Source organism: Rhinopithecus bieti, unplaced genomic scaffold, assembly GCF_001698545.2.
Source record: "Rhinopithecus bieti isolate Rb0 unplaced genomic scaffold, ASM169854v2 scaffold_35856, whole genome shotgun sequence".
Taxonomy (NCBI): Eukaryota; Metazoa; Chordata; class Mammalia; order Primates; family Cercopithecidae; genus Rhinopithecus; species Rhinopithecus bieti.
In genome coordinates, this window is record NW_016815820.1 from 3,605,086 (window position 1) to 3,611,174 (window position 6,089).

A 6,089-nucleotide genomic window follows, 5' to 3' on the forward strand; every position below is an offset into this window, starting at 1 on the left:
GTTTAGGCTAGGTATCCCGGAATGTTTCCCGGAACACTGAGCAATGATTCAGAACAGGCTTGCCAGGATCACTACAACCTCCAGGATATCAGGAAGAAAGGGGATTAGAAGGCCATCACCCAAACGGTTGGTTTTAATAACCTTCTGCTACAGTCGCCATCCAGGGGTGAGTATGCTCCAGCCCGGACTCCCTCTGAGTATGCTCCAGCCTGGACTCCCTCTGCGCTCAGAGCTGGAGGTGAGTTCTGGTGATCTGTTCCAACCCCCACTGGGCCCCTGCTCAGACAGAGGCAGAGCTGATACTGTGGCCTCCTTCTCAAGAAGGTTCATCTACAGGTAGAGGCTAATTCATACCCAGTGACTTAGCTGCAAGGGAGTCAAGGAAACATGACTTTTTCTTCCCAGCCTCTGCAGCGCAGGGAGGCATATCAGAAGGAAGTTGGAATAAACACTGCATGTAAAACCATTTCTACCACACCCTTATAGGGACAATATTGTGCACAAGGTTTTTTTTTTTTTTTTTTTTGAGATGGAGTTTTGCTCGTGTCGCCCAGGCTGGAGTGCAACAGTGCAATCTCGGCTCACTGTAACCTCCACTTCCCGGGTTCAAGTGATTCTCCTGCCTCAACCTCCCCAGTAGCCAGGATAACAGGCACCCACCACCACACCAGGCCAATTTTTGTATTTTCAGTAGAGACAGGGTTTCACTGCATTGGCCAGGTTAGCCTTGAGCTCCAGACTTCAGGTGATCTGCCTACCTCAGCCTCCCAAAGTGCTGGGATTACAGCCTAAGCCACTGTGCCTGGCCTATGTATGAATTTGTTATATCTTTTGCTGGCATACATTTTTGGTTTATAATTACAAAAATAATATGCATTCATAATATAAAAATTAGAAAACAGGTAAGTAACAAGAGAATAAAAATTACTCATAGTGCTTCAAACCTCAGGAATCATTGCTGTGATAGTGTGATGCACATTCTCTGACTTTTGTCTATTCATATGTAGATATTTTCTTTTTTTTCTTCTTCTTTTTTTTTTAAGAGATAGGGTCTCACTGTGTCACCCAGGCTGGAGTGCAGCGGTGCCATCATTAGTCACTGCAGCCTCGAATGCCTGGGCTCCAGCAATCTTCCGGCCTCAGCCTCCCAAGTGCCTGGGACTATAGGCGAGGACCACCATGTCCAGCTAATTGGTTTTTGTTTGTTTATTTTGAGACGGAGTCTCGCTCTGTCTTTCTGGACTAGAGAGCAATGGCACAATTGCAACCTCCACCTCCTGGGTTTGAGTGATTCTCTCACCTCTGCCTCCCTAATAGGTGGTATTACAGGCACGTGCCACCATTCCTGGCTAATTTTTGTATTTTTAGTAGAGATGGGGTTTCACCATGTTGGCCAGGCTGGTCTCGAACTCCTGACCTCAAGAGATCTGACAGCCTCAGCTTCCCAAAGTGCTGGGATTGCAGGTGTGAGCCACAACGCCCAGCCTGTTTTTTTGTTTGTTTGTTTGTTTTTAAAAAATTTTTATAGATACAGGGTCTCACTATGTTGCCCAGGCTGGTCTCATACTCTGGGTTCAAGCAGTCCTCCTGCCTTGGCCTCCCAAAGTGCTTAGATTACATGTGTGAGCCACTGCACTTGGCTGATATTTTCAGATGATATAATTTTCCAAAAAGATACTACTTTGTAATCATTTTCACTTAAGAATATATTTTCATGTTTCCTCCAGTGAAGGTAGGGCAGGGAATGGGGAGGGCACCCCAAGGCCTTGGGCCTTTCCTCAATTTTTCCTCCCTTGAACCTTGAGTCCCTTGGTCTATGCTTGTGCAGATAACTCAGTGCTTATTTTATTATGATATTTTATTCCTGAATTTTGGCAAAACTCCTTAGGCTTAACCTATTGGCATCAAAAACATTGGGCACTTGTGTTATGTGTCTCCCTTGTTATGACTTATTTTAGTCATTGGCCAGGCACTCGTGTTTGGAATTAACGTGATGAGTCCTTCTCCACTCAACCCCATTCATGCAATCACAGATTACGGCACTAAAAATCTACAACGGAAGAAATGCCAGGAAGAGGCCATCCCAGCATTAAGAGATAGTCTTATCATCAAAGTAAACAAGTAAACCAAATGTTCTTTCTTGCAGCCAAATAACTTTTTTTTTTTTTTTTTTTTTTTTTGAGACAGAGTCTCACTGTATCATTGTATCACCCAGCTAGAGTGCAGGGTACAGTCTCGGCTCACGGCAACCTCCACCTCCCGGGTTCAAGTGACTCTCCTGCCTCAGCCTCCCGAGTAGCTGGGATTACAGGCACCCGCCACAACACCCTGTTAATTTTTGTATTTTTAGTAGAGACAGGGTTCCACCGTGTTGGCCAGGCTGGTCTCAAACTCCTGACCTCAGGTGATCCACCCTCCTTGGCCTTCCAAAGTGTGGGGACTACAAGCATGAACCATCGTATCTGGCCTCCAAAGAACCTTACAGCAAAAACTGAATTATATGTAGACACACTAATATCAACCACTTATTTATGTTTTTGAAATCATAAGTTTGACCATAATTATTTTGGTCTATCTCTAAATAAGACTATCTCTCTTATTTAGATTGTATCGAGACGTAAAGAAAAATAAATTTAGGCCAGGCGTGGTGGTTCACACCTGTAATCCCAGCCCTTTGGGAGGCCGAGGTGGGTGGATCATTTGAGGTCAGGAGTTCAAGACGAGCCTGGCCAACATGGTGAAACCCCGTCTCTACTAAAAATACAGAAATTAGTCAAGTGTGGTGGCATGCACCTGTAGTCCCAGCTACTCGGGGGGCTGAGGTAGGAGAATCACCTGAATCCAGGAGGTGCAGGTTGCAGTAAGCCGAGATCACACCACAGCATTCCAGCCTACGTGACAGAGTGAGACTCTATCTTAAAGAAAAAAACAAATTAATTTGAACTTCTCCTAGATTGTCTCATTAATATTGTAAATGTTCTCAAATATTAGTTAATAATGAACAGAATAAGTAAAATATTTTATTATCATAAAAATAAATGTTTTTGGCCCAGCAGGGTAGCACATGCCTGCAGTCTCAGCTATGCAGGAGGCTGAGACAGGAGGATTGCTTGAGCCCAGGAATTGGAGTCCAGTCTGGGCAACATAGCAAGATCCTGTCTGTAAATAAGTAAATAAATAAATGTTCTTTATAACGGAACATTTTTCATGTCAAAACACGCTCACCTATAGCAAGGGTCAGCAACTTTTTTCCGTAAGGGGTTGATAACTATTCCAGACTCCACATACTAATTTTCTTCTTAGAAAAATTATAAAAATGGAATCCCTAGATAGACTCACTTCTATCGAACTACTCAACTCTGCTGTTGAGTATGAACACATGAAACAGTCGCACGAAAGTAGCTATTATGGGTTCATTGTGTCCCCCCAAAATTCATAGGCTAGAGTCTTAATCCCCAGTACCTCAGAATGTGACCTTTTTTTTTTTGGAAATAGAGTGATTGCAGATATAACTAGTTAAGATGAAGTTACACAAGAGTAGAGTGGGGCCCCTCATCCAATATGACTGACATCCTTATAAAGAGGGGGACATGCGGACGCAGTGAGACGACAGTGTGAAGAGGCATGGGGAGAAGACGGCCATCTACAAGCCAAGGAGAGAGGCCTGGAACAGGTCCTTCCCTCATAGCTCTCAGAACACCTCGATTGGATTTCTAGCCTCCAGAACTGTGAGACAATCCATTTCTGTTGTTGAAGCAACCCCATTTGTGGTGGTTTGTTACAGCAGCCATAGCAAACTAGAAGCAAATATAGAAGCCATACACAGTACATAAATGGATGGGCAACGCTCTGTCTCAATAAAACTTTATTTACAAAAAAGGACAGCTGGCCAATAGGCTATAGTTTGCCAACCCCTGACCTATATAACCATTTTTAATGGCTGATTAGTGTTCTTTTGAATGGATGAATTATAGTTTATTTACATAATTTTCTGTTGGTGGGTAAAGATTGGTTTTGATTTTTTACTATTATAAACAATGTAGTAATAAACATATTTATGAAGAAGTCTTTCCACATACTAATTTTCTTCTTAGAAAATCATAAAAATGGAATCCCTAGATCAATTGGCAGACATTCCAGAGACTTTTGATAGATATTGCCAAAATGTTCTTACAAAAAGCTGTTCTATCAGCAAGGTATAAAAGTGCAATTGATGGACAAAAAAGTTGTCATTATTAACAATTTGCATTTCTTGATTGAACATTAGTATGTCATTAGTACCAATTTGCATTTCTTTATTGAAATTTAAAAAATATTTATCATCAATTTCCATTTCTTTCTTTACAAATTGCTGTGTCATGGCCTTTGCTTAATATTTCTTGAAAGGAAGGCATATCCATATATACTAATTTTCTTAACATATATAATTATATATAATCTCCTTTTACCAGTCATTGTCATAGTTTTTTCTCAGTTTCCCTTTTAATTTTGTTGATGATATTTTGGGAACAATACATTTCCATTTTTATGTAGTCAAATCTTATCAATTTTCTCTTTTCTGATTTTCTGATTTCTCCTGGTGATCTATTTATATATAAACTTCTGAACTTTTGATTCTGAGACTGCCTCCTCTACAGCCCCAAACCAGTAGTAATAGTAACGGCAATAAAAATAATAGTGCTAAAACGTTCGAGGATTTAATTCAATGAGAATTCTAATATAAGGAAATAGTTTAAAGTGAAGTTAGTCTACAATTCACTCCTTTTGCTAACTTATTAAAAATTCAACCATCTCAGAGAGTTAAAGAGAGCATATGTATACATTATGGGCTTTTTTTTTTTAATACTATATATACCCCAGTGCCCACCAATTTACTGTGGAATAATAAAAATATTCTCCCTATAAAGATTCAGACTCTTGGTTATTTAGCCTAATGGATAGGCAATGGGGAGAGGGAAATTTAATATGGATCACCACTAATCAACACAGTAAGATGCAAAATGGGTGCATTTTGTGGAATTTTGTAAGAAAAGAGCCCTGCTGGAAATCATATCTCCAAATTAAGATTTGGAGGTAAAAGAATCTTAACCCTATTACCAAGTGAAAAGGGTCATGTCTGATGAGCTAAAAGGCAATGCTATGAAAAGCAAAGCTTTTATGGCAGGTCAACCAGCAAAGAGGCGAGTCCAGCTCGAATCTGTCTCCCTGTGCTGGTTTCAAGGCAGTAATCTTATTAGGAAAGGATTAGGGGGTGGATTCCGGGATTAGTAGGTAATTGGTGGAAGGAAAGGGGAGCTCTGGAAACTCCTCCGACGTGCACAGTTACCTCTTGACAATGCCCACCTCATGAGTTGCATGTATAGATTTCAGGGGGAGTTACTATGAAACACACGGTGGAAATATGGGCTGTGACATCAGCAAGCTTGTTCTGTGCAAATTCCAGTTGGCCATTTTGGTTCCAACCGATTTCAGCCAGTTTTGAAATCTCACAAGCTGAGGGAGTTTCAGCATTTCAACAAATGGTTTCTTTTATCTGCCATCCTGCAAACTCAAGAATTTCTGTTAGTCATTGGTTTCTTACTCTTTGGGGCATAGTTTCAGTTTAAACTTTGTTTCTTTTCTTATCTAATATCCTGTAAGCCCAAGAATTTCTGTTAGTCATTGTTTCTTTAACTCTCTGAGGGCAGTGTTAATCCCAAGCTCTCTATCCTAGTTACAGTACTAACTGGGGCACACAGCGGGCTGTCCCTTACCTCTGATTTTCCTTTCAATCTTTACTCCAGAGAGAAGCAACTCTTTGGGCATAATAATGCGTTTTAACCATAAACTTTTAATTTTAGAATATGCATTTTCATAGAAAAGTTTCAAGGATAGTACAGAGTTCCCATACACCCCACATCCAATTTTCTCCATTGTTAACATCTTACATTACTTTGGTATGTTTGTCACAACTAAGGAAACAACATTGACATATTATTATTAACTAAAACCCATACTTTATTTGGATTCCATTAGTTTTTCCCTAACATCCTCAATCCAGGATACCAAGTTATACTTCACTGTCATGTTTCCTTAGGCTTCTCTGAGCT